Source organism: Eleutherodactylus coqui, unplaced genomic scaffold (genome assembly GCF_035609145.1).
Source record: "Eleutherodactylus coqui strain aEleCoq1 unplaced genomic scaffold, aEleCoq1.hap1 HAP1_SCAFFOLD_471, whole genome shotgun sequence".
NCBI lineage: Eukaryota > Metazoa > Chordata > Amphibia > Anura > Eleutherodactylidae > Eleutherodactylus > Eleutherodactylus coqui.
In genome coordinates, this window is record NW_027102177.1 from 59,330 (window position 1) to 74,375 (window position 15,046).

General features: G+C 56.6%; 66 pseudogenes; all 66 read left to right on the forward strand.

The window, feature by feature from the left end:
- Positions 1 to 15: 15 nt before the first annotated feature.
- Positions 16 to 134, forward strand: LOC136599083 (5S ribosomal RNA; annotated as a pseudogene).
- An 80-nt stretch (positions 135 to 214) lies between these two features.
- Positions 215 to 333, forward strand: LOC136599084 (5S ribosomal RNA; annotated as a pseudogene).
- An 80-nt stretch (positions 334 to 413) lies between these two features.
- LOC136599086 (5S ribosomal RNA) lies at positions 414 to 532 on the forward strand (annotated as a pseudogene).
- Positions 533 to 612: 80 nt separating this feature from the next.
- Positions 613 to 731, forward strand: LOC136599087 (5S ribosomal RNA; annotated as a pseudogene).
- An 80-nt stretch (positions 732 to 811) lies between these two features.
- On the forward strand, positions 812 to 930 carry LOC136599159 (5S ribosomal RNA; annotated as a pseudogene).
- Positions 931 to 1,010: 80 nt separating this feature from the next.
- On the forward strand, positions 1,011 to 1,129 carry LOC136599173 (5S ribosomal RNA; annotated as a pseudogene).
- Positions 1,130 to 1,209: 80 nt separating this feature from the next.
- Positions 1,210 to 1,328, forward strand: LOC136599222 (5S ribosomal RNA; annotated as a pseudogene).
- An 80-nt stretch (positions 1,329 to 1,408) lies between these two features.
- Positions 1,409 to 1,527, forward strand: LOC136599175 (5S ribosomal RNA; annotated as a pseudogene).
- Positions 1,528 to 1,607: 80 nt separating this feature from the next.
- On the forward strand, positions 1,608 to 1,726 carry LOC136599144 (5S ribosomal RNA; annotated as a pseudogene).
- An 80-nt stretch (positions 1,727 to 1,806) lies between these two features.
- LOC136599088 (5S ribosomal RNA) lies at positions 1,807 to 1,925 on the forward strand (annotated as a pseudogene).
- Positions 1,926 to 2,005: 80 nt separating this feature from the next.
- LOC136599089 (5S ribosomal RNA) lies at positions 2,006 to 2,124 on the forward strand (annotated as a pseudogene).
- Positions 2,125 to 2,204: 80 nt separating this feature from the next.
- LOC136599090 (5S ribosomal RNA) lies at positions 2,205 to 2,323 on the forward strand (annotated as a pseudogene).
- Positions 2,324 to 2,403: 80 nt separating this feature from the next.
- LOC136599091 (5S ribosomal RNA) lies at positions 2,404 to 2,522 on the forward strand (annotated as a pseudogene).
- Positions 2,523 to 2,602: 80 nt separating this feature from the next.
- On the forward strand, positions 2,603 to 2,721 carry LOC136599264 (5S ribosomal RNA; annotated as a pseudogene).
- An 80-nt stretch (positions 2,722 to 2,801) lies between these two features.
- On the forward strand, positions 2,802 to 2,920 carry LOC136599092 (5S ribosomal RNA; annotated as a pseudogene).
- Positions 2,921 to 2,999: 79 nt separating this feature from the next.
- Positions 3,000 to 3,118, forward strand: LOC136599176 (5S ribosomal RNA; annotated as a pseudogene).
- An 80-nt stretch (positions 3,119 to 3,198) lies between these two features.
- Positions 3,199 to 3,317, forward strand: LOC136599093 (5S ribosomal RNA; annotated as a pseudogene).
- Positions 3,318 to 3,595: 278 nt separating this feature from the next.
- Positions 3,596 to 3,714, forward strand: LOC136599150 (5S ribosomal RNA; annotated as a pseudogene).
- Positions 3,715 to 3,794: 80 nt separating this feature from the next.
- LOC136598923 (5S ribosomal RNA) lies at positions 3,795 to 3,913 on the forward strand (annotated as a pseudogene).
- An 80-nt stretch (positions 3,914 to 3,993) lies between these two features.
- Positions 3,994 to 4,112, forward strand: LOC136599223 (5S ribosomal RNA; annotated as a pseudogene).
- An 80-nt stretch (positions 4,113 to 4,192) lies between these two features.
- Positions 4,193 to 4,311, forward strand: LOC136599128 (5S ribosomal RNA; annotated as a pseudogene).
- Positions 4,312 to 4,391: 80 nt separating this feature from the next.
- LOC136599095 (5S ribosomal RNA) lies at positions 4,392 to 4,510 on the forward strand (annotated as a pseudogene).
- An 80-nt stretch (positions 4,511 to 4,590) lies between these two features.
- LOC136599097 (5S ribosomal RNA) lies at positions 4,591 to 4,709 on the forward strand (annotated as a pseudogene).
- An 80-nt stretch (positions 4,710 to 4,789) lies between these two features.
- LOC136599098 (5S ribosomal RNA) lies at positions 4,790 to 4,908 on the forward strand (annotated as a pseudogene).
- Positions 4,909 to 4,988: 80 nt separating this feature from the next.
- Positions 4,989 to 5,107, forward strand: LOC136599177 (5S ribosomal RNA; annotated as a pseudogene).
- An 80-nt stretch (positions 5,108 to 5,187) lies between these two features.
- Positions 5,188 to 5,306, forward strand: LOC136599099 (5S ribosomal RNA; annotated as a pseudogene).
- A 280-nt stretch (positions 5,307 to 5,586) lies between these two features.
- Positions 5,587 to 5,704, forward strand: LOC136599154 (5S ribosomal RNA; annotated as a pseudogene).
- Positions 5,705 to 5,784: 80 nt separating this feature from the next.
- LOC136599123 (5S ribosomal RNA) lies at positions 5,785 to 5,902 on the forward strand (annotated as a pseudogene).
- Positions 5,903 to 5,982: 80 nt separating this feature from the next.
- LOC136599100 (5S ribosomal RNA) lies at positions 5,983 to 6,101 on the forward strand (annotated as a pseudogene).
- Positions 6,102 to 6,181: 80 nt separating this feature from the next.
- LOC136599101 (5S ribosomal RNA) lies at positions 6,182 to 6,300 on the forward strand (annotated as a pseudogene).
- An 80-nt stretch (positions 6,301 to 6,380) lies between these two features.
- Positions 6,381 to 6,499, forward strand: LOC136599102 (5S ribosomal RNA; annotated as a pseudogene).
- Positions 6,500 to 6,579: 80 nt separating this feature from the next.
- On the forward strand, positions 6,580 to 6,698 carry LOC136599265 (5S ribosomal RNA; annotated as a pseudogene).
- Positions 6,699 to 6,778: 80 nt separating this feature from the next.
- LOC136599103 (5S ribosomal RNA) lies at positions 6,779 to 6,897 on the forward strand (annotated as a pseudogene).
- A 79-nt stretch (positions 6,898 to 6,976) lies between these two features.
- LOC136599178 (5S ribosomal RNA) lies at positions 6,977 to 7,095 on the forward strand (annotated as a pseudogene).
- An 80-nt stretch (positions 7,096 to 7,175) lies between these two features.
- Positions 7,176 to 7,294, forward strand: LOC136599179 (5S ribosomal RNA; annotated as a pseudogene).
- Positions 7,295 to 7,772: 478 nt separating this feature from the next.
- Positions 7,773 to 7,891, forward strand: LOC136599180 (5S ribosomal RNA; annotated as a pseudogene).
- An 80-nt stretch (positions 7,892 to 7,971) lies between these two features.
- On the forward strand, positions 7,972 to 8,090 carry LOC136599104 (5S ribosomal RNA; annotated as a pseudogene).
- Positions 8,091 to 8,170: 80 nt separating this feature from the next.
- Positions 8,171 to 8,289, forward strand: LOC136599267 (5S ribosomal RNA; annotated as a pseudogene).
- An 80-nt stretch (positions 8,290 to 8,369) lies between these two features.
- On the forward strand, positions 8,370 to 8,488 carry LOC136599105 (5S ribosomal RNA; annotated as a pseudogene).
- A 79-nt stretch (positions 8,489 to 8,567) lies between these two features.
- On the forward strand, positions 8,568 to 8,686 carry LOC136599182 (5S ribosomal RNA; annotated as a pseudogene).
- An 80-nt stretch (positions 8,687 to 8,766) lies between these two features.
- On the forward strand, positions 8,767 to 8,885 carry LOC136599108 (5S ribosomal RNA; annotated as a pseudogene).
- A 277-nt stretch (positions 8,886 to 9,162) lies between these two features.
- On the forward strand, positions 9,163 to 9,281 carry LOC136599152 (5S ribosomal RNA; annotated as a pseudogene).
- Positions 9,282 to 9,361: 80 nt separating this feature from the next.
- Positions 9,362 to 9,479, forward strand: LOC136599252 (5S ribosomal RNA; annotated as a pseudogene).
- Positions 9,480 to 9,559: 80 nt separating this feature from the next.
- Positions 9,560 to 9,678, forward strand: LOC136599224 (5S ribosomal RNA; annotated as a pseudogene).
- An 80-nt stretch (positions 9,679 to 9,758) lies between these two features.
- LOC136599130 (5S ribosomal RNA) lies at positions 9,759 to 9,877 on the forward strand (annotated as a pseudogene).
- Positions 9,878 to 9,957: 80 nt separating this feature from the next.
- Positions 9,958 to 10,076, forward strand: LOC136599109 (5S ribosomal RNA; annotated as a pseudogene).
- Positions 10,077 to 10,156: 80 nt separating this feature from the next.
- LOC136599110 (5S ribosomal RNA) lies at positions 10,157 to 10,275 on the forward strand (annotated as a pseudogene).
- Positions 10,276 to 10,553: 278 nt separating this feature from the next.
- LOC136599111 (5S ribosomal RNA) lies at positions 10,554 to 10,672 on the forward strand (annotated as a pseudogene).
- Positions 10,673 to 10,752: 80 nt separating this feature from the next.
- On the forward strand, positions 10,753 to 10,871 carry LOC136599157 (5S ribosomal RNA; annotated as a pseudogene).
- An 80-nt stretch (positions 10,872 to 10,951) lies between these two features.
- On the forward strand, positions 10,952 to 11,070 carry LOC136599160 (5S ribosomal RNA; annotated as a pseudogene).
- An 80-nt stretch (positions 11,071 to 11,150) lies between these two features.
- Positions 11,151 to 11,269, forward strand: LOC136599183 (5S ribosomal RNA; annotated as a pseudogene).
- An 80-nt stretch (positions 11,270 to 11,349) lies between these two features.
- On the forward strand, positions 11,350 to 11,468 carry LOC136599225 (5S ribosomal RNA; annotated as a pseudogene).
- An 80-nt stretch (positions 11,469 to 11,548) lies between these two features.
- On the forward strand, positions 11,549 to 11,667 carry LOC136599184 (5S ribosomal RNA; annotated as a pseudogene).
- A 278-nt stretch (positions 11,668 to 11,945) lies between these two features.
- LOC136599112 (5S ribosomal RNA) lies at positions 11,946 to 12,064 on the forward strand (annotated as a pseudogene).
- An 80-nt stretch (positions 12,065 to 12,144) lies between these two features.
- LOC136599113 (5S ribosomal RNA) lies at positions 12,145 to 12,263 on the forward strand (annotated as a pseudogene).
- An 80-nt stretch (positions 12,264 to 12,343) lies between these two features.
- Positions 12,344 to 12,462, forward strand: LOC136599114 (5S ribosomal RNA; annotated as a pseudogene).
- Positions 12,463 to 12,542: 80 nt separating this feature from the next.
- On the forward strand, positions 12,543 to 12,661 carry LOC136599115 (5S ribosomal RNA; annotated as a pseudogene).
- An 80-nt stretch (positions 12,662 to 12,741) lies between these two features.
- On the forward strand, positions 12,742 to 12,860 carry LOC136599268 (5S ribosomal RNA; annotated as a pseudogene).
- Positions 12,861 to 12,941: 81 nt separating this feature from the next.
- On the forward strand, positions 12,942 to 13,060 carry LOC136599116 (5S ribosomal RNA; annotated as a pseudogene).
- A 79-nt stretch (positions 13,061 to 13,139) lies between these two features.
- Positions 13,140 to 13,258, forward strand: LOC136599186 (5S ribosomal RNA; annotated as a pseudogene).
- Positions 13,259 to 13,339: 81 nt separating this feature from the next.
- On the forward strand, positions 13,340 to 13,458 carry LOC136599117 (5S ribosomal RNA; annotated as a pseudogene).
- Positions 13,459 to 13,537: 79 nt separating this feature from the next.
- On the forward strand, positions 13,538 to 13,656 carry LOC136599191 (5S ribosomal RNA; annotated as a pseudogene).
- Positions 13,657 to 13,935: 279 nt separating this feature from the next.
- LOC136599235 (5S ribosomal RNA) lies at positions 13,936 to 14,055 on the forward strand (annotated as a pseudogene).
- A 279-nt stretch (positions 14,056 to 14,334) lies between these two features.
- Positions 14,335 to 14,453, forward strand: LOC136599132 (5S ribosomal RNA; annotated as a pseudogene).
- Positions 14,454 to 14,533: 80 nt separating this feature from the next.
- On the forward strand, positions 14,534 to 14,653 carry LOC136599153 (5S ribosomal RNA; annotated as a pseudogene).
- An 80-nt stretch (positions 14,654 to 14,733) lies between these two features.
- LOC136599120 (5S ribosomal RNA) lies at positions 14,734 to 14,852 on the forward strand (annotated as a pseudogene).
- The last annotated feature ends 194 nt before the right edge of the window (positions 14,853 to 15,046 follow it).

The window sequence follows — 15,046 nt, forward strand, 5'->3', positions numbered from 1 at the left end:
AAAGGAGGAGGAGCTGTCAACGGGCATTCTAAGCTGAATGTGCCTGCTCTCGTCAGATCGCGGCCGCCAGCCAGCTTGAGGCCTGGCAAGTACCAGTATGGGTGACCGGCTGGGAATCCCAGGTCCCGTTGACTTTTAAGGCCGTGAGTAGGTTTCTTTCCGTTTCGGAGGTGCGTTCGCACTGCAGAAAGCCCATAGGAAAGGAGGAGGAGCTGTCAACGGGCATTCTAAGCTGAATGTGCCTGCTCTCGTCAGATCGCGGCCGCCAGCCAGCTTGAGGCCTGGCAAGTACCAGTATGGGTGACCGGCTGGGAATCCCAGGTCCCGTTGACTTTTAAGGCCGTGAGTAGGTTTTTTTCCTTTTCGGAGGTGCGTTCGCACTGCAGAAAGCCCATAGGAAAGGAGGAGGAGCTGTCAACGGGCATTCTAAGCTGAATGTGCCTGCTCTCGTCAGATCGCGGCCGCCAGCCAGCTTGAGGCCTGGCAAGTACCAGTATGGGTGACCGGCTGGGAATCCCAGGTCCCGTTGACTTTTAAGGCCGTGAGTAGGTTTCTTTCCTTTTCGGAGGTGCGTTCGCACTGCAGAAAGCCCATAGGAAAGGAGGAGGAGCTGTCAACGGGCATTCTAAGCTGAATGTGCCTGCTCTCGTCAGATCGCGGCCGCCAGCCAGCTTGAGGCCTGGCAAGTACCAGTATGGGTGACCGGCTGGGAATCCCAGGTCCCGTTGACTTTTCAGGCCGTGAGTAGGTTTCTTTCCTTTTCGGAGGTGCGTTCGCACTGCAGAAAGCCCATAGGAAAGGAGGAGGAGCTGTCAACGGGCATTCTAAGCTGAATGTGCCTGCTCTCGTCAGATCGCGGCCGCCAGCCAGCTTGAGGCCTGGCAAGTACCAGTATGGGTTACCGGCTGGGAATCCCAGGTCCCGTTGACTTTTAAGGCCGTGAGTAGGTTTCTTTCCGTTTCGGAGGTGCGTTCGCACTGCATAAAGCCCATAGGAAAGGAGGAGGAGCTGTCAACGGACATTCTAAGCTGAATGTGCCTGCTCTCGTCAGATCGCGGCCGCCAGCCAGCTTGAGGCCTGGCAAGTACCAGTATGGGTGACCGGCTGGGAATCCCAGGTCCCGTTGACTTTTAAGGCCGTGAGTAGGTTTCTTTTCTTTTCGGAGGTGCGTTCGCACTGCAGAAAGCCCATAGGAAAGGAGGAGGAGCTGTCAACGGGCATTCTAAGCTGAATGTGCCTGCTCTTGTCAGATCGCGGCCGCCAGCCAGCTTGAGGCCTGGCAAGTACCAGTATGGGTGACCGGCTGGGAATCCCAGGTCCCGTTGACTTTTAAGGCCGTGAGTAGGTTTCTTTCCGTTTCGGAGGTGCGTTCGCACTGCAGAAAGCCCATAGGAAAGGAGGAGGAGCTGTCAACGGACATTCTAAGCTGAATGTGCCTGCTCTCGTCAGATCGCGGCCGCCAGCCAGCTTGAGGCCTGGCAAGTACCAGTATGGGTGACCGGCTGGGAATCCCAGGTCCCGTTGACTTTTAAGGCCGTGAGTAGGTTTCTTTTCTTTTCGGAGGTGCGTTCGCACTGCAGAAAGCCCATAGGAAAGGAGGAGGAGCTGTCAACGGGCATTCTAAGCTGAATGTGCCTGCTCTCGTCAGACCGCGGCCGCCAGCCAGCTTGAGGCCTGGCAAGTACCAGTATGGGTGACCGGCTGGGAATCCCAGGTCCCGTTGACTTTTAAGGCCGTGAGTAGGTTTCTTTCCTTTTCGGAGGTGCGTTCGCACTGCAGAAAGCCCATAGGAAAGGAGGAGGAGCTGTCAACGGGCATTCTAAGCTGAATGTGCCTGCTCTCGTCAGATCGCGGCCGCCAGCCAGCTTGAGGCCTGGCAAGTACCAGTATGGGTGACCGGCTGGGAATCCCAGGTCCCGTTGACTTTTAAGGCCGTGAGTAGGTTTCTTTCCTTTTCGGAGGTGCGTTCGCACTGCAGAAAGCCCATAGGAAAGGAGGAGGAGCTGTCAACGGGCATTCTAAGCTGAATGTGCCTGCTCTCGTCAGATCGCGGCCGCCAGCCAGCTTGAGGCCTGGCAAGTACCAGTATGGGTGACCGGCTGGGAATCCCAGGTCCCGTTGACTTTTAAGGCCGTGAGTAGGTTTCTTTCCTTTTCGGAGGTGCGTTCGCACTGCAGAAAGCCCATAGGAAAGGAGGAGGAGCTGTCAACGGGCATTCTAAGCTGAATGTGCCTGCTCTCGTCAGATCGCGGCCGCCAGCCAGCTTGAGGCCTGGCAAGTACCAGTATGGGTGACCGGCTGGGAATCCCAGGTCCCGTTGACTTTTAAGGCCGTGAGTAGGTTTCTTTCCTTTTCGGAGGTGCGTTCGCACTGCAGAAAGCCCATAGGAAAGGAGGAGGAGCTGTCAACGGGCATTCTAAGCTGAATGTGCCTGCTCTCGTCAGATCGCGGCCGCCAGCCAGCTTGAGGCCTGGCAAGTACCAGTATGGGTGACCGGCTGGGAATCCCAGGTCCCGTTGACTTTTAAGGCCGTGAGTAGGTTTCTTTCCGTTTCGGAGGTGCGTTCGCACTGCAGAAAGCCCATAGGAAAGGAGGAGGAGCTGTCAACGGACATTCTAAGCTGAATGTGCCTGCTCTCGTCAGATCGCGGCCGCCAGCCAGCTTGAGGCCTGGCAAGTACCAGTATGGGTGACCGGCTGGGTATCCCAGGTCCCGTTGACTTTTAAGGCCGTGAGTAGGTTTCTTTTCTTTTCGGAGGTGCGTTCGCACTGCAGAAAGCCCATAGGAAAGGAGGAGGAGCTGTCAACGGGCATTCTAAGCTGAATGTGCCTGCTCTCGTCAGATCGCGGCCGCCAGCCAGCTTGAGGCCTGGCAAGTACCAGTATGGGTGACCGGCTGGGAATCCCAGGTCCCGTTGACTTTAAGGCCGTGAGTAGGTTTCTTTCCTTTTCGGAGGTGCGTTCGCACTGCAGAAAGCCCATAGGAAAGGAGGAGGAGCTGTCAACGGACATTCTAAGCTGAATGTGCCTGCTCTCGTCAGATCGCGGCCGCCAGCCAGCTTGAGGCCTGGCAAGTACCAGTATGGGTGACCGGCTGGGAATCCCAGGTCCCGTTGACTTTTAAGGCCGTGAGTAGGTTTCTTTTCTTTTCGGAGGTGCGTTCGCACTGCAGAAAGCCCATAGGAAAGGAGGAGGAGCTGTCAACGGGCATTCTAAGCTGAATGTGCCTGCTCTCGTCAGATCGCGGCCGCCAGCCAGCTTGAGGCCTGGCAAGTACCAGTATGGGTGACCGGCTGGGAATCCCAGGTCCCGTTGACTTTAAGGCCGTGAGTAGGTTTCTTTCCTTTTCGGAGGTGCGTTCGCACTGCAGAAAGCCCATAGGAAAGGAGGAGGAGCTGTCAACGGGCATTCTAAGCTGAATGTGCCTGCTCTCGTCAGATCGCGGCCGCCAGCCAGCTTGAGGCCTGGCAAGTACAAGTATGGGAGACCGGCTGGGAATCCCAGGTCCCATTGACTTTTAAGGCCGTGAGTAGGTTTCTTTCCTTTTCGGAGGTGCGTTCGCACTGCAGAAAGCCCATAGGAAAGGAGGAGGAGCTGTCAATGGGCATTCTAAGCTGAATGTGCCTGCTCTCGTCAGATCGCGGCCGCCAGCCAGCTTGAGGCCTGGCAAGTACCAGTATGGGTGACCGGCTGGGAATCCCAGGTCCCGTTGACTTTTAAGGCCGTGAGTAGGTTTCTTTCCTTTTCGGAGGTGCGTTCGCACTGCAGAAAGCCCATAGGAAAGGTGGAGGAGCTGTCAACGGGCATTCTAAGCTGAATGTGCCTGCTCTCATCAGATCGCGGCCGCCAGCCAGCTTGAGGCCTGGCAAGTACCAGTATGGGTGACCGGCTGGGAATCCCAGGTCCCGTTGACTTTTAAGGCCGTGAGTAGGTTTCTTTCCGTTTCGGAGGTGCGTTCGCACTGCAGAAAGCCCATAGGAAAGGAGGAGGAGCTGTCAACGGGCATTCTAAGCTGAATGTGCCTGCTCTTGTCAGATCGCGGCCGCCAGCCAGCTTGAGGCCTGGCAAGTACCAGTATGGGTGACCGGCTGGGAATCCCAGGTCCCGTTGACTTTTAAGGCCGTGAGTAGGTTTCTTTCCTTTTCGGAGGTGCGTTCGCACTGCAGAAAGCCCATAGGAAAGGAGAAGGAGCTGTCAACGGGCATTCTAAGCTGAATGTGCCTGCTCTCGTCAGATCGCGGCCGCCAGCCAGCTTGAGGCCTGGCAAGTACCAGTATGGGTGACCGGCTGGGAATCCCAGGTCCTGTTGACTTTTAAGGCCGTGAGTAGGTTTCTTTCCGTTTCGGAGGTGCGTTCGCACTGCAGAAAGCCCATAGGAAAGGAGGAGGAGCTGTCAACGGGCATTCTAAGCTGAATGTGCCTGCTCTCGTCAGATCGCGGCCGCCAGCCAGCTTGAGGCCTGGCAAGTACCAGTATGGGTGACCGGCTGGGAATCCCAGGTCCCGTTGACTTTTAAGGCCGTGAGTAGGTTTCTTTCCGTTTCGGAGGTGCGTTCGCACTGCAGAAAGCCCATAGGAAAGGAGGAGGAGCTGTCAACGGGCATTCTAAGCTGAATGTGCCTGCTCTCGTCAGATCGCGGCCGCCAGCCAGCTTGAGGCCTGGCAAGTACCAGTATGGGTGACCGGCTGGGAATCCCAGGTCCCGTTGACTTTTAAGGCCGTGAGTAGGTTTCTTTCCTTTTCGGAGGTGCGTTCGCACTGCAGAAAGCCCATAGGAAAGGAGGAGGAGCTGTCAACGGGCATTCTAAGCTGAATGTGCCTGCTCTCGTCAGATCGCGGCCGCCAGCCAGCTTGAGGCCTGGCAAGTACCAGTATGGGTGACCGGCTGGGAATCCCAGGTCCCGTTGACTTTTAAGGCCGTGAGTAGGTTTCTTTCCGTTTCGGAGGTGCGTTCGCACTGCAGAAAGCCCATAGGAAAGGAGGAGGAGCTGTCAACGGACATTCTAAGCTGAATGTGCCTGCTCTCGTCAGATCGCGGCCGCCAGCCAGCTTGAGGCCTGGCAAGTACCAGTATGGGTGACCGGCTGGGAATCCCAGGTCCCGTTGACTTTTAAGGCCGTGAGTAGGTTTCTTTCCTTTTCGGAGGTGCGTTCGCACTGCAGAAAGCCCATAGGAAAGGAGGAGGAGCTGTCAACGGGCATTCTAAGCTGAATGTGCCTGCTCTCGTCAGATCGCGGCCGCCAGCCAGCTTGAGGCCTGGCAAGTACCAGTATGGGTGACCGGCTGGGAATCCCAGGTCCCGTTGACTTTTAAGGCCGTTGAGTAGGTTTCTTTCCGTTTCGGAGGTGCGTTCGCACTGCAGAAAGCCCATAGGAAAGGAGGAGGAGCTGTCAACGGACATTCTAAGCTGAATGTGCCTACTCTCGTCAGATCGCGGCCGCCAGCCAGCTTGAGGCCTGGCAAGTACCAGTATGGGTGACCGGCTGGGAATCCCAGGTCCCGTTGACTTTTAAGGCCGTGAGTAGGTTTCTTTTCTTTTCGGAGGTGCGTTCGCACTGCAGAAAGCCCATAGGAAAGGAGGAGGAGCTGTCAACGGGCATTCTAAGCTGAATGTGCCTGCTCTCGTCAGACCGCGGCCGCCAGCCAGCTTGAGGCCTGGCAAGTACCAGTATGGGTGACCGGCTGGGAATCCAGGTCCCGTTGACTTTTAAGGCCGTGAGTAGGTTTCTTTCCTTTTCGGAGGTGCGTTCGCACTGCAGAAAGCCCATAGGAAAGGAGGAGGAGCTGTCAACGGGCATTCTAAGCTGAATGTGCCTGCTCTCGTCAGATCGCGGCCGCCAGCCAGCTTGAGGCCTGGCAAGTACCAGTATGGGTGACCGGCTGGGAATCCAGGTCCCGTTGACTTTTAAGGCCGTGAGTAGGTTTCTTTCCTTTTCGGAGGTGCGTTCGCACTGCAGAAAGCCCATAGGAAAGGAGGAGGAGCTGTCAACGGGCATTCTAAGCTGAATGTGCCTGCTCTCGTCAGATCGCGGCCGCCAGCCAGCTTGAGGCCTGGCAAGTACCAGTATGGGTGACCGGCTGGGAATCCCAGGTCCCGTTGACTTTTAAGGCCGTGAGTAGGTTTCTTTCCTTTTCGGAGGTGCGTTCGCACTGCAGAAAGCCCATAGGAAAGGAGGAGGAGCTGTCAACGGGCATTCTAAGCTGAATGTGCCTGCTCTCGTCAGATCGCGGCCGCCAGCCAGCTTGAGGCCTGGCAAGTACCAGTATGGGTGACCGGCTGGGAATCCCAGGTCCCGTTGACTTTTAAGGCCGTGAGTAGGTTTCTTTCCTTTTCGGAGGTGCGTTCGCACTGCAGAAAGCCCATAGGAAAGGAGGAGGAGCTGTCAACGGGCATTCTAAGCTGAATGTGCCTGCTCTCGTCAGATCGCGGCCGCCAGCCAGCTTGAGGCCTGGCAAGTACCAGTATGGGTGACCGGCTGGGAATCCCAGGTCCCGTTGACTTTTAAGGCCGTGAGTAGGTTTCTTTCCGTTTCGGAGGTGCGTTCGCACTGCAGAAAGCCCATAGGAAAGGAGGAGGAGCTGTCAACGGACATTCTAAGCTGAATGTGCCTGCTCTCGTCAGATCGCGGCCGCCAGCCAGCTTGAGGCCTGGCAAGTACCAGTATGGGTGACCGGCTGGGTATCCCAGGTCCCGTTGACTTTTAAGGCCGTGAGTAGGTTTCTTTTCTTTTCGGAGGTGCGTTCGCACTGCAGAAAGCCCATAGGAAAGGAGGAGGAGCTGTCAACGGGCATTCTAAGCTGAATGTGCCTGCTCTCGTCAGATCGCGGCCGCCAGCCAGCTTGAGGCCTGGCAAGTACCAGTATGGGTGACCGGCTGGGAATCCCAGGTCCCGTTGACTTTAAGGCCGTGAGTAGGTTTCTTTCCTTTTCGGAGGTGCGTTCGCACTGCAGAAAGCCCATAGGAAAGGAGGAGGAGCTGTCAACGGACATTCTAAGCTGAATGTGCCTGCTCTCGTCAGATCGCGGCCGCCAGCCAGCTTGAGGCCTGGCAAGTACCAGTATGGGTGACCGGCTGGGAATCCCAGGTCCCGTTGACTTTTAAGGCCGTGAGTAGGTTTCTTTCCGTTTCGGAGGTGCGTTCGCACTGCAGAAAGCCCATAGGAAAGGAGGAGGAGCTGTCAACGGACATTCTAAGCTGAATGTGCCTGCTCTCGTCAGATCGCGGCCGCCAGCCAGCTTGAGGCCTGGCAAGTACCAGTATGGGTGACCGGCTGGGAATCCCAGGTCCCGTTGACTTTTAAGGCCGTGAGTAGGTTTCTTTCCTTTTCGGAGGTGCGTTCGCACTGCAGAAAGCCCATAGGAAAGGAGGAGGAGCTGTCAACGGGCATTCTAAGCTGAATGTGCCTGCTCTCGTCAGATCGCGGCCGCCAGCCAGCTTGAGGCCTGGCAAGTACCAGTATGGGTGACGGCTGGGAATCCCAGGTCCCGTTGACTTTTAAGGCCGTGAGTAGGTTTCTTTCCTTTTCGGAGGTGCGTTCGCACTGCAGAAAGCCCATAGGAAAGGAGGAGGAGCTGTCAACGGGCATTCTAAGCTGAATGTGCCTGCTCTCGTCAGATCGGCGGCCGCCAGCCAGCTTGAGGCCTGGCAAGTACCAGTATGGGTGACCGGCTGGGAATCCCAGGTCCCGTTGACTTTTAAGGCCGTGAGTAGGTTTCTTTCCTTTTCGGAGGTGCGTTCGCACTGCAGAAAGCCCATAGGAAAGGAGGAGGAGCTGTCAACGGACATTCTAAGCTGAATGTGCCTGCTCTCGTCAGATCGCGGCCGCCAGCCAGCTTGAGGCCTGGCAAGTACCAGTATGGGTGACCGGCTGGGAATCCCAGGTCCCGTTGACTTTTAAGGCCGTGAGTAGGTTTCTTTCCTTTTCGGAGGTGCGTTCGCACTGCAGAAAGCCCATAGGAAAGGAGGAGGAGCTGTCAACGGGCATTCTAAGCTGAATGTGCCTGCTCTCGTCAGATCGCGGCCGCCAGCCAGCTTGAGGCCTGGCAAGTACCAGTATGGGTGACCGGCTGGGAATCCCAGGTCCCGTTGACTTTTAAGGCCGTGAGTAGGTTTCTTTCCGTTTCGGAGGTGCGTTCGCACTGCAGAAAGCCCATAGGAAAGGAGGAGGAGCTGTCAACGGACATTCTAAGCTGAATGTGCCTGCTCTCGTCAGATCGCGGCCGCCAGCCAGCTTGAGGCCTGGCAAGTACCAGTATGGGTGACCGGCTGGGTATCCCAGGTCCCGTTGACTTTTAAGGCCGTGAGTAGGTTTCTTTTCTTTTCGGAGGTGCGTTCGCACTGCAGAAAGCCCATAGGAAAGGAGGAGGAGCTGTCAACGGGCATTCTAAGCTGAATGTGCCTGCTCTCGTCAGATCGCGGCCGCCAGCCAGCTTGAGGCCTGGCAAGTACCAGTATGGGTGACCGGCTGGGAATCCCAGGTCCCGTTGACTTTAAGGCCGTGAGTAGGTTTCTTTCCTTTTCGGAGGTGCGTTCGCACTGCAGAAAGCCCATAGGAAAGGAGGAGGAGCTGTCAACGGACATTCTAAGCTGAATGTGCCTGCTCTCGTCAGATCGCGGCCGCCAGCCAGCTTGAGGCCTGGCAAGTACCAGTATGGGTGACCGGCTGGGAATCCCAGGTCCCGTTGACTTTTAAGGCCGTGAGTAGGTTTCTTTTCTTTTCGGAGGTGCGTTCGCACTGCAGAAAGCCCATAGGAAAGGAGGAGGAGCTGTCAACGGGCATTCTAAGCTGAATGTGCCTGCTCTCGTCAGATCGCGGCCGCCAGCCAGCTTGAGGCCTGGCAAGTACCAGTATGGGTGACCGGCTGGGAATCCCAGGTCCCGTTGACTTTAAGGCCGTGAGTAGGTTTCTTTCCTTTTCGAGGTGCGTTCGCACTGCAGAAAGCCCATAGGAAAGGAGGAGGAGCTGTCAACGGGCATTCTAAGCTGAATGTGCCTGCTCTCGTCAGATCGCGGCCGCCAGCCAGCTTGAGGCCTGGCAAGTACAAGTATGGGAGACCGGCTGGGAATCCCAGGTCCCATTGACTTTTAAGGCCGTGAGTAGGTTTCTTTCCTTTTCGGAGGTGCGTTCGCACTGCAGAAAGCCCATAGGAAAGGAGGAGGAGCTGTCAATGGGCATTCTAAGCTGAATGTGCCTGCTCTCGTCAGATCGCGGCCGCCAGCCAGCTTGAGGCCTGGCAAGTACCAGTATGGGTGACCGGCTGGGAATCCCAGGTCCCGTTGACTTTTAAGGCCGTGAGTAGGTTTCTTTCCTTTTCGGAGGTGCGTTCGCACTGCAGAAAGCCCATAGGAAAGGTGGAGGAGCTGTCAACGGGCATTCTAAGCTGAATGTGCCTGCTCTCATCAGATCGCGGCCGCCAGCCAGCTTGAGGCCTGGCAAGTACCAGTATGGGTGACCGGCTGGAATCCCAGGTCCCGTTGACTTTTAAGGCCGTGAGTAGGTTTCTTTCCGTTTCGGAGGTGCGTTCGCACTGCAGAAAGCCCATAGGAAAGGAGGAGGAGCTGTCAACGGGCATTCTAAGCTGAATGTGCCTGCTCTTGTCAGATCGCGGCCGCCAGCCAGCTTGAGGCCTGGCAAGTACCAGTATGGGTGACCGGCTGGGAATCCCAGGTCCCGTTGACTTTTAAGGCCGTGAGTAGGTTTCTTTCCTTTTCGGAGGTGCGTTCGCACTGCAGAAAGCCCATAGGAAAGGAGAAGGAGCTGTCAACGGGCATTCTAAGCTGAATGTGCCTGCTCTCGTCAGATCGCGGCCGCCAGCCAGCTTGAGGCCTGGCAAGTACCAGTATGGGTGACCGGCTGGGAATCCCAGGTCCTGTTGACTTTTAAGGCCGTGAGTAGGTTTCTTTCCGTTTCGGAGGTGCGTTCGCACTGCAGAAAGCCCATAGGAAAGGAGGAGGAGCTGTCAACGGGCATTCTAAGCTGAATGTGCCTGCTCTCGTCAGATCGCGGCCGCCAGCCAGCTTGAGGCCTGGCAAGTACCAGTATGGGTGACCGGCTGGGAATCCCAGGTCCCGTTGACTTTTAAGGCCGTGAGTAGGTTTCTTTCCGTTTCGGAGGTGCGTTCGCACTGCAGAAAGCCCATAGGAAAGGAGGAGGAGCTGTCAACGGGCATTCTAAGCTGAATGTGCCTGCTCTCGTCAGATCGCGGCCGCCAGCCAGCTTGAGGCCTGGCAAGTACCAGTATGGGTGACCGGCTGGGAATCCCAGGTCCCGTTGACTTTTAAGGCCGTGAGTAGGTTTCTTTCCTTTTCGGAGGTGCGTTCGCACTGCAGAAAGCCCATAGGAAAGGAGGAGGAGCTGTCAACGGGCATTCTAAGCTGAATGTGCCTGCTCTCGTCAGATCGCGGCCGCCAGCCAGCTTGAGGCCTGGCAAGTACCAGTATGGGTGACGGCTGGGAATCCCAGGTCCCGTTGACTTTTAAGGCCGTGAGTAGGTTTCTTTACGTTTCGGAGGTGCGTTCGCACTGCAGAAAGCCCATAGGAAAGGAGGAGGAGCTGTCAACGGGCATTCTAAGCTGAATGTGCCTGCTCTCGTCAGATCGCGGCCGCCAGCCAGCTTGAGGCCTGGCAAGTACCAGTATGGGTGACCGGCTGGGAATCCCAGGTCCCGTTGACTTTTAAGGCCGTGAGTAGGTTTCTTTCCTTTTCGGAGGTGCGTTCGCACTGCAGAAAGCCCATAGGAAAGGAGGAGGAGCTGTCAACGGGCATTCTAAGCTGAATGTGCCTGCTCTCGTCAGATCGCGGCCGCCAGCCAGTTTGAGGCCTGGCAAGTACCAGTATGGGTGACCGGCTGGGAATCCCAGGTCCCGTTGACTTTTAAGGCCGTGAGTAGGTTTCTTTCCTTTTCGGAGGTGCGTTCGCACTGCAGAAAGCCCATAGGAAAGGAGGAGGAGCTGTCAACGGGCATTCTAAGCTGAATGTGCCTGCTCTCGTCAGATCGCGGCCGCCAGCCAGCTTGAGGCCTGGCAAGTACCAGTATGGGTTACCGGCTGGGAATCCCAGGTCCCGTTGACTTTTAAGGCCGTGAGTAGGTTTCTTTCCGTTTCGGAGGTGCGTTCGCACTGCATAAAGCCCATAGGAAAGGAGGAGGAGCTGTCAACGGACATTCTAAGCTGAATGTGCCTGCTCTCGTCAGATCGCGGCCGCCAGCCAGCTTGAGGCCTGGCAAGTACCAGTATGGGTGACCGGCTGGGAATCCCAGGTCCCGTTGACTTTTAAGGCCGTGAGTAGGTTTCTTTTCTTTTCGGAGGTGCGTTCGCACTGCAGAAAGCCCATAGGAAAGGAGGAGGAGCTGTCAACGGGCATTCTAAGCTGAATGTGCCTGCTCTTGTCAGATCGCGGCCGCCAGCCAGCTTGAGGCCTGGCAAGTACCAGTATGGGTGACCGGCTGGGAATCCCAGGTCCCGTTGACTTTTAAGGCCGTGAGTAGGTTTCTTTCCGTTTCGGAGGTGCGTTCGCACTGCAGAAAGCCCATAGGAAAGGAGGAGGAGCTGTCAACGGACATTCTAAGCTGAATGTGCCTGCTCTCGTCAGATCGCGGCCGCCAGCCAGCTTGAGGCCTGGCAAGTACCAGTATGGGTGACCGGCTGGGAATCCCAGGTCCCGTTGACTTTTAAGGCCGTGAGTAGGTTTCTTTTCTTTTCGGAGGTGCGTTCGCACTGCAGAAAGCCCATAGGAAAGGAGGAGGAGCTGTCAACGGGCATTCTAAGCTGAATGTGCCTGCTCTCGTCAGACCGCGGCCGCCAGCCAGCTTGAGGCCTGGCAAGTACCAGTATGGGTGACCGGCTGGAATCCCAGGTCCCGTTGACTTTTAAGGCCGTGAGTAGGTTTCTTTCCTTTTCGGAGGTGCGTTCGCACTGCAGAAAGCCCATAGGAAAGGAGGAGGAGCTGTCAACGGGCATTCTAAGCTGAATGTGCCTGCTCTCGTCAGATCGCGGCCGCCAGCCAGCTTGAGGCCTGGCAAGTACCAGTATGGGTGACCGGCTGGGAATCCCAGGTCCCGTTGACTTTTAAGGCCGTGAGTAGGTTTCTTTCCTTTTCGGAGGTGCGTTCGCACTGCAGAAAGCCCATAGGAAAGGAGGAGGAGCTGTCAACGGGCATTCTAAGCTGAATGTGCCTGCTCTCGTCAGATCGCGGCCGCCAGCCAGCTTGAGGCCTGGCAAGTACCAGTATGGGTGACCGGCTGGGAATCCCAGGTCCCGTTGACTTTTAAGGCCGTGAGTAGGTTTCTTTCCTTTTCGGAGGTGCGTTCGCACTGCAGAAAGCCCATAGGAAAGGAGGAGGAGCTGTCAACGGGCATTCTAAGCTGAATGTGCCTGCTCTCGTCAGATCGCGGCCGCCAGCCAGCTTGAGGCCTGGCAAGTACCAGTATGGGTGACCGGCTGGGAATCCCAGGTCCCGTTGACTTTTAAGGCCGTGAGTAGGTTTCTTTCCTTTTCGGAGGTGCGTTCGCACTGCAGAAAGCCCATAGGAAAGGAGGAGGAGCTGTCAACGGGCATTCTAAGCTGAATGTGCCTGCTCTCGTCAGATCGCGGCCGCCAGCCAGCTTGAGGCCTGGCAAGTACCAGTATGGGTGACCGGCTGGGAATCCCAGGTCCCGTTGACTTTTAAGGCCGTGAGTAGGTTTCTTTCCGTTTCGGAGGTGCGTTCGCACTGCAGAAAGCCCATAGGAAAGGAGGAGGAGCTGTCAACGGACATTCTAAGCTGAATGTGCCTGCTCTCGTCAGATCGCGGCCGCCAGCCAGCTTGAGGCCTGGCAAGTACCAGTATGGGTGACCGGCTGGGTATCCCAGGTCCCGTTGACTTTTAAGGCCGTGAGTAGGTTTCTTTTCTTTTCGGAGGTGCGTTCGCACTGCAGAAAAGCCCATAGGAAAGGAGGAGGAGCTGTCAACGGGCATTCTAAGCTGAATGTGCCTGCTCTCGTCAGATCGCGGCCGCCAGCCAGCTTGAGGCCTGGCAAGTACCAGTATGGGTGACCGGCTGGGAATCCCAGGTCCCGTTGACTTTAAGGCCGTGAGTAGGTTTCTTTCCTTTTCGGAGGTGCGTTCGCACTGCAGAAAGCCCATAGGAAAGGAGGAGGAGCTGTCAACGGACATTCTAAGCTGAATGTGCCTGCTCTCGTCAGATCGCGGCCGCCAGCCAGCTTGAGGCCTGGCAAGTACCAGTATGGGTGACCGGCTGGGAATCCCAGGTCCCGTTGACTTTTAAGGCCGTGAGTAGGTTTCTTTTCCTTTTCGGAGGTGCGTTCGCACTGCAGAAAGCCCATAGGAAAGGAGGAGGAGCTGTCAACGGGCATTCTAAGCTGAATGTGCCTGCTCTCGTCAGATCGCGGCCGCCAGCCAGCTTGAGGCCTGGCAAGTACCAGTATGGGTGACCGGCTGGGAATCCCAGGTCCCGTTGACTTTAAGGCCGTGAGTAGGTTTCTTTCCTTTTCGGAGGTGCGTTCGCACTGCAGAAAGCCCATAGGAAAGGAGGAGGAGCTGTCAACGGGCATTCTAAGCTGAATGTGCCTGCTCTCGTCAGATCGCGGCCGCCAGCCAGCTTGAGGCCTGGCAAGTACAAGTATGGGTGACCGGCTGGGAATCCCAGGTCCCGTTGACTTTTAAGGCCGTGAGTAGGTTTCTTTCCTTTTCGGAGGTGCGTTCGCACTGCAGAAAGCCCATAGGAAAGGAGGAGGAGCTGTCAATCGGGCATTCTAAGCTGAATGTGCCTGCTCTCGTCAGATCGCGGCCGCCAGCCAGCTTGAGGCCTGGCAAGTACCAGTATGGGTGACCGGCTGGGAATCCAGGTCCCGTTGACTTTTAAGGCCGTGAGTAGGTTTCTTTCCTTTTCGGAGGTGCGTTCGCACTGCAGAAAGCCCATAGGAAAGGAGGAGGAGCTGTCAACGGGCATTCTAAGCTGAATGTGCCTGCTCTCGATCAGATCGCGGCCGCCAGCCAGCTTGAGGCCTGGCAAGTACCAGTATGGGTGACCGGCTGGGAATCCCAGGTCCCGTTGACTTTTAAGGCCGTGAGTAGGTTTCTTTCCGTTTCGGAGGTGCGTTCGCACTGCAGAAAGCCCATAGGAAAGGAGGAGGAGCTGTCAACGGGCATTCTAAGCTGAATGTGCCTGCTCTCGTCAGATCGCGGCCGCCAGCCAGCTTGAGGCCTGGCAAGTACCAGTATGGGTGACCGGCTGGGAATCCCAGGTCCGTTGACTTTTAAGGCCGTGAGTAGGTTTCTTTCCTTTTCGGAGGTGCGTTCGCACTGCAGAAAGCCCATAGGAAAGGAGGAAGGAGCTGTCAACGGGCATTCTAAGCTGAATGTGCCTGCTCTCGTCAGATCGCGGCCGCCAGCCAGCTTGAGGCCTGGCAAGTACCAGTATGGGTGACCGGCTGGGAATCCCAGGTCCTGTTGACTTTTAAGGCCGTGAGTAGGTTTCTTTCCGTTTCGGAGGTGCGTTCGCACTGCAGAAAGCCCATAGGAAAGGAGGAGGAGCTGTCAACGGGCATTCTAAGCTGAATGTGCCTGCTCTCGTCAGATCGCGGCCGCCAGCCAGCTTGAGGCCTGGCAAGTACCAGTATGGGTGACCGGCTGGGAATCCCAGGTCCCTGTTGACTTTTAAGGCCGTGAGTAGGTTTCTTTCCGTTTCGGAGGTGCGTTCGCACTGCAGAAAGCCCATAGGAAAGGAGGAGGAGCTGTCAACGGGCATTCTAAGCTGAATGTGCCTGCTCTCGTCAGATCGCGGCCGCCAGCCAGCTTGAGGCCTGGCAAGTACCAGTATGGGTGACCGGCTGGGAATCCCAGGTCCCGTTGACTTTTAAGGCCGTGAGTAGGTTTCTTTCCTTTTCGGAGGTGCGTTCGCACTGCAGAAAGCCCATAGGAAAGGAGGAGGAGCTGTCAACGGGCATTCTAAGCTGAATGTGCCTGCTCTCGTCAGATCGCGGCCGCCAGCCAGCTTGAGGCCTGGCAAGTACCCAGTATGGGTGACCGGCTGGGAATCCCAGGTCCCA